Source organism: Narcine bancroftii, chromosome 5 (genome assembly GCF_036971445.1).
Source record: "Narcine bancroftii isolate sNarBan1 chromosome 5, sNarBan1.hap1, whole genome shotgun sequence".
Taxonomy (NCBI): domain Eukaryota; kingdom Metazoa; phylum Chordata; class Chondrichthyes; order Torpediniformes; family Narcinidae; genus Narcine; species Narcine bancroftii.
Window position 1 is genome coordinate 106,963,651 of NC_091473.1, and position 9,275 is coordinate 106,972,925.

A 9,275-nucleotide genomic window follows, 5' to 3' on the forward strand; every position below is an offset into this window, starting at 1 on the left:
AGCGAACGAGTAGCAGTCTATGAGAAGCGCTGCCTTCAGCAGCGAACGAGTAGCAGTAGTCAGGCGGTTCCGTTTGATTGTGGCTAGTATCTGATGTCCTCTTCAGCCCCGAACCCTAGGGCCACCGATCTCCGAAGGCTGTTTGGAGCCTGATATTAAAGTGTCAAGCAGCTCACGTTGTTGGAAACTGGTGCTCCCCTTCACGGGGTGATGAAAAGAGACCAAGCTGGGGGTGGATTGTTTCTTGTGATTTAACTGTGTGTTGCAGCTTGTCTGCTAACATTAGCATATGTGTCAACTCTCTCTCTCTCTGCTACATGTACAATCCTGACTACCATTCTGTCTGTCTTTGTCCCACCATGTCCTTTGTGAGGATTTTGACACCCTGCACTCTACTTCGCTCCTTTCCACGTTATATAACCACCAGATGAGCAGCAGCTCCCTGGAAACAGGTGTTCCCCTTCAGGGATGATCAGAGAGAGAGAGCCAGGTGGGGGATTATGTGTCTCGTGGTTGTGTGAAGTGTCTGTTTGTTTTGCGGTTAGCTTGTTAGTTTCCCCCTTTGTGTGAAATGTACATTGTTTGTTTTGCGGTTAGTCTGTGTACACAGGTGCCTCACTGTGTGACTGCCTATCCCCACTGTGTTTCCCTGATCCGTATTCTAAATACCTTGCCTCTATGCCCTCTCTAGCCTGTAAAACAGTACAATCTGTAACCTCTGCTACCCCTTCTCCAGAAGTACTTAAAACATCGAGAGTACTCCACTAAAGCTGTTTAATTCCCCTGGTCCGTATTGGGATCCCTTATATCCCATTATGACTATACATTAAATCTATGCCCTGTCTACATTCTAAAGGAGCTGAATTGTAACCTCTGCTGCCCCTATTCCAGGGGGGCTTAAAACATTAACGAACAATATTCCAAAGAAATTAGTAAACAACAATGAAGAATACATGTAAGCTCATTAAAATACAATAAGAACTGAATAAAACACAAAAAATGTAAAGCTCATTGAAAACTGCAATAAAATGCAAGAAGAACTGAATAAAACCACAATAAATGTCAAACTCATTGAAAACTGCAATAAAATACAACAATAACTGAATAATCAAAAGACAAGTAAAATACAACAATAACTGAATAAACCATTAAAGAAACGAAAAAAAATGTTAAATTACGGCACTTTGTAACAATCTGACTTTCCTTTGTGTTAGTGTAAAAATTGTAAAATGAAACACAAACCATATTTGCATGGGTTTTGAATATGTTAGACCTTATTAAAATGCAGTTGGAGCTGCTTGTCTGTATGGGGCACAACCCTCCAATTTGTTAGAGTGAGTACATAACAGACATTGCAGCACAAGAGCCCCTGCAAGAGAACTTGAAACATATTCAACCTTTAGTTCTGCCTTAAGTAAAATGCCTTGTGCCACAGCTCACAGGAGCTGGCCTTATTTAAAACAGTCTGTAAAACAGGCACCAAAAAAAGTTAAAAGATGTTCTTATGAAGATTGCACACACAATAATTTAAGTACAGGCTAGTTTCTATTATATTCCACTTAAAAGTTCTGCTGCATGAATCCTGGAGCTTGTGGAGTCATTATTGAATCAAGAAATATTGGTACCATGCCAATCTCATTCTAACATGCCAATTTCTCCAGTCCTTAAGTCAAGATGTACTGAATAGCATCTGGTACAAGATCTGTGAGTTCTTAATGATAATGATTAAACTTATAGGAATCCCCATAGGAATCCCCAGAGGTATCTTTATTCTCCAGAGGTGGGTGATCTTTAAACTCACGGACCTTGACTGCTGAATGTGTAGAAGAAATGTATTAAATGTGTTGATAGGGCTCCATACCTCTAACTGCAAGACAAGAGCCTGAAGCCTCAATTTCAAGTGCCACAGTGCACTTAAAGGGACATGCACACTCCCCCTTCAACTGGCTGATCCAGCCACTTTACACATCAGATCCTTTCTTTATCTCACATACATTTAAAGTTAAGATGTATAGAACTCACCCTATTTGCGCAAACATTTCTCCCTGCAAATGTTATAACATCACTATTCTCAGGTAGTCCCTGTGCAAAATCACATTTGAATACAATTTATTTCATAAATTGGAATTAACTGGTAGTTAAATTCGCTAATTCTTCAGTATTGAAAAATGATCCTTTATGACATTTAAATTTTAGCATGAATTTTAATCAATATTGGTCAGTGACTGAAGTGGGAAGTCATGATTTATGAAATTATCTCTGGTCTCTACTCTCCCACTCCCTGCACTTCTCCCAACATTCAGGAGCTGGCACACAGTCCCTGCCTTTTCCATGTTACTCATCTACTATTACTTTAACTGCTTGCATCAAAATGTTAGCCTTTGCTTTCTGCTTATCCTCAGATGTCTGGACAAATGCTTTTTGTGTGATCTGTAGAAGCTGGGTTATTCCCTGCTCATGCCAATTTTCTGTCTTTTGTAATTTTCTCTTAATGTCTGGGGCTGAGTTGGTAACAAAACCTGTTAGTACCAATTGTTCCCCTGCTGGGGATTCTATGTCGAGACCCCCATATTGTATATATATATGGTCCCAAAAATTGGTCTAACTGTTCAGCACATCCCTGGGGATCTTCTATCAGGGAGGTCAGTTCTTTCTTAAAGTTACACACTTCAGTACTGGTCAGGGGCACATTTACGAAACCGAGACCCTCTCCCATGGGAACTTCCCGCAGTGGTCTCATCCAATTGGTTTCTGGCTTATTAGGTCTGGGTTCCTGCTCCCTGGGAAATGAATCAAAGGGTTCTGCCCTTTCTTCCTGAAGAGTCTCACGCTGTTCTGAATTAAAGTTACCTCTCTCTCCTGCCAACAGAGGTGGTAATCGAGTGCTTTGTGAGCAAGTTATCATACCACTCCTGCTCTCTTCTCTCTTCTCTAGTGGTGGGGGAGGTGGGGAAGGTGCAGAAGTGTAGGTCATAGGAGGGGAAGGAAAGATAGGAGCCGGCATAGGAGGAACATAGGGTGGAGGGAGGGAATGTAACACATCCCAACCCTGTGATTCAGGGACAAGAGGTTCCTCCTCTCTCTTATCCCTGGATTCTTTCTCATTCAAAACCAGCTGTTCAATGGATCCCTTGAGCCAGCAGGCTGCACATTCCCTGCTCTCAACATTGTCTTTCTGGTTTTGATAGAGCCATAGGTTCAAAGCTTTACACATCCATTCATCCTCGGATCCGAATTTTGGCCAGTACACGGAGCTCCCTTTAACCGGGTATCTCACCCATTCATTACAACAATACCTGACCGTCGTCAGTTTGTCTTTACCGCGGGTCTTTCCTGTGCCCCACTCAGATAACATCATCCCAAGCGGGCTGTACGTAGCTATCTGGTGGTCACGTCCTGTGTCAGGACTCTCATCTCTACTGCCCGCTATTCCCATACTTAGGAACAAGTAAAATACTCTTACCGAGTTCTGGCAGTACTGCTCTAGCGCGCGTCCTTCCGCCGTTTGTTCTCAATGCCTCTTCTCGGATATCACTCGCTTCTTCCACTGACCAGCCACCCGTCGCCCGTGAGTCCAGCTGAATCAGCCGGGGTGCACCTACTCTCGTCGTCGGGGTACTCTGTCAGTGGAGGGAGTGTGATCCCGGACGAGCCCCCATTTGTTAGGAATTAAAGTACCTTTAAAGAAATTGCTCGAGACAAAAATTGAGAACAAAGAACATTTATTACTACAACAATGCAAAGTTGGGTGCTTCCCCTTACCCTGGGAATACACACACACACTGGGGCTCACCCAACTTTTATACAGTTGATTTCAGTGTAGGAATACCCTCCCCCTTACATTCTTCTGCCTCCTGCTGGAGAGGTTTGGCATTAGGCAATCCTGCCTGCCTACGTGCAATTTCAGTATACTTGGAGAACCAGGGGGGGGTATCCTGTCGGTGTCCCTTCATGTCATTGTCCTTATTCACACCTTCCTGATTCTCGGGGCTACAGTCTCTTGATATGCAGAGTTGACTCATTCTATCTAGGGTTGGCTAATTTCATATGTATAAATCTGTGTATGGTTAGCTAATTAGAAATGTATGACTTGGTACTTCTGTCCAGGGCTAGGAGACCCTTATCTGATCCAGACTACCTCAACTTCCTACATTCTATTGTACCTTACCATTCCTTATCTTAGTCCTATGGTCTTGTCACAAAGACTAGAAGATTCTTATGTTAATCGTGCTGACTCTGCTTTCCTGCATCCTAAGCCCCAAACTTATCCTGTTTGAACTGGTTTCAGCCATTTTACTGATGAACTTTAGTTTCTTCCATGTTCATAATTTTAGGTCAATTTTCCCATCTCTCACAGGTGTATAATGAGTAGAGCAGTGGGCTAAGCACACATTCTTGAAGTGCATCTGTGTGGATAATCAGTGAGGAGATGTGTTTCCATTTCATACTGGCTGTGGCCTTCCAATGAGGAAGTCAAGGATCTAATTGCAAATGAGGGTGCAGAGGTCCAGAGTTTGTAACGTATTTACCAGCACTGAGGGAATAATGCTGTTGAAGGCTGAGTTGTAGTCGGTGAAGAGAATGAGTTGCTATTTTCAAGGTGATCCAGAGCTGAGTGGAGAGACAGCAATATTGCGACTGCCATGGAGCAATAGTGATGATAGGCGAATTGCAGTGGATCCAGATCTTTACTTAGGTATGTGTTAATTCTGGCGATGACCAGCCTCTCAAAGCATTTCATCCCAGTAGAAGTTAGTGCTACTGGGAGATATTCGTTGAGGCAGCTTGGGCACTGAGATGACTGATGCCCTTTTGAAGCAGGTGGGAACCTCTGATTGCAGCAATGAGATGTTGAAAATGTCTGTGAGTACTGCTGGTAGTTGGTTGGCACAGATTTTCAGGACCCCATAAAGTATGCTGTCCGGGCCTGACACCTTGCAAGGGTTTGCCCTCAGAGACAGATATCACAGGGTCTTCAACCTTTGCAAGGATTCTAGTAGGCACTATTTGGTTCTCCTAAAAGTGGGCATGGGAGGTGTTTAGCTCATCAGGTAATGAAGCATCACAGCCATCTATGGTATTTGCCCTCACTTTGTGGGCTGTAATGGCCTGAACTCCCCACATAGCTGGCATGTATCTGTCTCTAGCTTCCTCCGGAATTGCTACTTTACTTCAGAGATGGCCTTCGCAGATTATACCAGAACTTCATGTAAATATCTAGATCCTAGTCTTAAATGTCCTTGATCTCATCTCAGCAGGTTGCAAATCCTCTGATTCATCCAAGGCTTCTGGTTGGGAAACATCCAGTGCATGTACGTGGGCACACACTCATTCACACATGTCTTTTTAAAAAATATATATTTTTTGATTTTCAAAGACTCCCACAAATCCAAACACTCGCAACAATGATATATAGCATTCAGGGTCTGTTTTTTATCCCCCCTGCCCCTCACCCCTTCCTTCCATACCCTAATACCACAAGAAAAAAGATTATATTGTGGTGGGTTGTTAACGAGCGCAGTGAAGAGACTGAGACAACAGGCTGTGAGCCTTTAAGCCCATAAGTTCTCAGTCCTGCCCCTAACATCCCGGCGCTTGCACTCCCAATGATGCAAGGACGTATGTGACCTTCCGGTCAGGACCCAGAAGAGATGGTCCCACGATGCCATCCTTGCCAAGGCTGCCCTGTCAACTGCGCATGGTAAGCGGGACCAGTTCACCATTGCAAATGTGTGTCACCACATAAACCCCACCCCAGAACTGACACCGATGGTCTCAGGATGTGTCAAGAGTGAGGTGAGCTGTTTGGGCGGCCGACCTCTGCTCCCTGGTGGGGAACCTGTACTGGCTGGGACAAGACCAGTGAAAATAACCCTTCCTTGCCTCCAATGTCAAGGGTGAAAGTTGAAGTGTTCCTATGTAGCACCTTGTATGGACCTTCATAAGGTTGCTGAAGGGGAGTCCTGTGCGTGCCTCTGTGCACGAACACGTACTCACAGGAGAACAAGTCTGGGGGGGTGGGGGTAGTTGCAGGGCGATTGACCATGTTGCGGTGGTGGGGGTGGTGCAGTGGAGTCCAGTTTGTCATGGTCTTTTGAGGAATATGGCATTGTCGGCATCTTGCTTGGTTGCTGGAGGGAGGAATTAGCCAGGTACTGTGATAGCCTCTCTGTAGACTGGTTCAGCAGAGGAGGCCCCAAGGTCATCCTTGCGTGCTGTGCGAATTTTCAGGAGAACTCAAGGAAGTTTGTCCACCCAGTTGGGCTTCTCGAGGCATGCCATCAGTGCTGATTTGAGATAGTGGTGGAAGTGCTCGACCAGCCCATTGGCTTGGGGGTATTAAGCTGTGGTGTGATGCAGCTGGGTGCCCAGGAGTCTGGAGAGTTCTGTCCACTGGGTGGAGGTGAATTGAGCCCCCCGGTCGGTTGTAACGTCTGCCAGAACACCAAAGTGGAAGACCCAGGTGGCGAGGAAAGCACTGGTGCAAGTCTCTGTTGAGGTGTCCGGAATGGGAACGGCCTCTGGCCAGCAAGTAAACCTGTCCACCACCATGTGTAGGTCTTGCAAACCCCACCCCATGAGACCAGCAGGGGTTCAACTATGTCATGATGGTGTGTCGGGACCTGCGGGTCGGGTCCTCGAACTGCTGAAGTTGGTACTTGGTGTGCCGCTGGACCTTGGCCGTCTGGCAGTCTGCACAGGTTTTCACCCACTCCGTGACTTGTTTATGCAGGCCATGCCAAACAAATTTTTCAGACCCGATTCGCATTGTTGTGTAGATTGAGGGGTGCAACAAAACCGTGGACCATGTCATAGACATGGTTCTCCATTGGGTGGAGATGAGAGGTTGGGGTTGGCCAGTGGAAATGTCGCAGTGAAGCATAGTGCCATTGGTGTCAAGTGGGAGGTCTTGGAGCTGCAACCCCATGATTTCAGTTCTGAAGCTGAGTGTCTCGGGGTCGTCCTTTTGTCCCCCGAGCCAGATCATGGTAGTTGATGCCCTGCGACATAGCTTTTATTGTGGGCCTGGAAAGTGCATCTGCAACCACATTGTTGTTTCCTGATAGATGTCAGATAGCAGTGGTGAATTCAGAGACATATGATAAGTGTCTCTGTTGTCGGGCAGACCACAGATCAGAGGACTTTGAGAAGGCAAAAGTAAGCAGTTTGTAATCAGTGTAGATAGTGAATGGACGCCCTTTCAGGAAGTAGCGGAAGTGGCAGACAGCCAGGTAAAAGGCAAGTAGTTCCTTGTCAAATGCACTATTACTTTAGCTTGGGCAGGCACAGGTGTCAACTGAAAAAGGTGAAGTGTCTCCAGGAGTCATCAATAAATTATTCCAGGTCAGCGCCCACTACTGTGTTGGATGCTTTGACTGTGAGGGTCGTCGGTACATCCATTCGTGGGTGTACTAGCGTCGTTGTGTGGATGAGGGCCTGTTTGATCCGCTCAAAAGTGGTGTGAGCCTCATCAGTCCATTCGAGCTTCTTCAAGCCTGACATTAATGTGAAGAGAGGGCGCATAATCTTGGCTGCTGCAGGGATGAATCTATTGTAGAAATTTACCATGCTCATGGAGGCCCTTCAATGTTTTCGGTCTGGCGAAGCGTCTTATGGCATCTACTTTGTCTGGTAAAGGGGTGTTGCTGGCTGTGGAAATTTTGTGGCCCAGAAAGTCTATTTCCGTGAGGCCGAACTGGCACTTAAAGGTTAATGGTGAGGGTGAATTGTGCGAGGCAAGTAAAAAGCTGGCGGAGTTGCATCATGTGCTCCACAGGCGAGTTGCTGGATACCAGGATGTTGTCGAGGCTGAAGAAGAGTAAAGGCAAATCTCTGGCGACCACGTTCATGAGGTGCTGAAATGTCTGTGCCAAGTTTTTTTAAACCAAATGGCATGCGTAAGAACTCAAACAGGCCAAACAGGGTGATGATAGTCATCATTTGCATGTCATCCAGGGGCACAGGGATCTGGTGGTATCCCCGGATTAAGTTGACTTTGGAGAAAAGCTTTGCGCCATGGAGATTCCTGGAAAATCCTGGATATGAGGAATTGGATAGCAGTCCGACGTCGTTGTGATGAGACATCTGTAATCACCACAGGGTCTCCAGCTGCCTTTGGACTTGGGCACCAAGTGGAGGGGTGAGACCCATGGGTTATCGGAACAGTGGACGATGCCAAGCTCCTCCATACGCCTAAGCCCTTCCTTGGTGAGGCTGAGTTTATCTGGGACCAGGCGGTGGGCCCATGAATGCCATGGTGGGCCAGTGGTGGCAATATGGTGTTGGATGCCATGGCTGCCGTGAACTGGGGGTGCAGGATGGAGGGAAATTCTGCAAGAAAGAGGATGTACTGGTTGTGTTGGGTTTCCATGGAAGCAAGTTGAGTGGAAGGCTCGTTGGACTTGCCGAGGGGTATCGTGTGGAAAGTCTCAGCATTGAACTAGTCGTCTATCTTGGAGGTCAACAAGTAGGGAGTGTGCCTGGAGGAAATCCGCACCTAACAGAGGCTTGTCCACTGAAGTGAGCATGAAGGATCATTGGAATGTGGTGTCATTGAAACTTGCAGGAATTCACCTTTTTCCAAAGGCTCTGATGGTGGTGTTATTGGCGGCATACAGGGAAGGGCCGTGGGGTCTCGTGCACGTCTCAAGTGCTTTAAGGAGTATGATGCTTAAGTCTGCCCGTGCCCATGAAGAACCTGTGGCCTGAGATGCTGTCCCAGACGTGGAAAAGGCTATTTGGTTGGCCAGCTGCTGCAGTCATTAACGGTGGTTGGCCCTGTCATTTCCCGGGAACAAACATGGGTGGCTCCACCTTTATGTGGACAACCCCCCCCAATGTTGGTGGTAGAAACACCATCTGGAATCGGACCTTTGTTTTCTGGCAGGGTGGAGCCTGCTCACATGGTGGACTAGATTTGGGCGTTGTCCTCGGTGATGGTCACGTGATATGGTTGACAGCGTCTATGGCTTAGCGCTTGGAATGGTAGAGAACATCCAACACATTGCAACTTTGCGCGGGTTTCTGAAATCTGTGTCAGCCAACAGGAATCTGATGTTTTCGGGTATCTGATTAAGAAATGCCTGCTAAAACATGAGGCAGGGCTTGTGTGCCTTTCTGCTAGTGTGAGTATCTTGCCCATTAGGGCAGAGGGAGTCCTAGCGCCTAAGCCATCCAAGTGCAGGAGCCTGGCTTCTCTTTCACCTCATGAGAGGCTAATGAGGAAGTTTTTCAGAGCCATGAATGAGGTCATCGGCTCGTGGGTCGGCTTCCTG

At 46.7% G+C, this 9,275-nt stretch overlaps 1 protein-coding gene across 12 annotated transcripts in view; it reads left to right on the forward strand.

Moving 5' to 3' along the window:
- The window catches only part of osbpl9 (oxysterol binding protein-like 9), a 293,549-nt gene that overhangs the window by 44,815 nt on the left and 239,459 nt on the right, over nucleotides 1-9,275 (forward strand). The gene's annotated exons all lie outside the window — the stretch shown is intronic.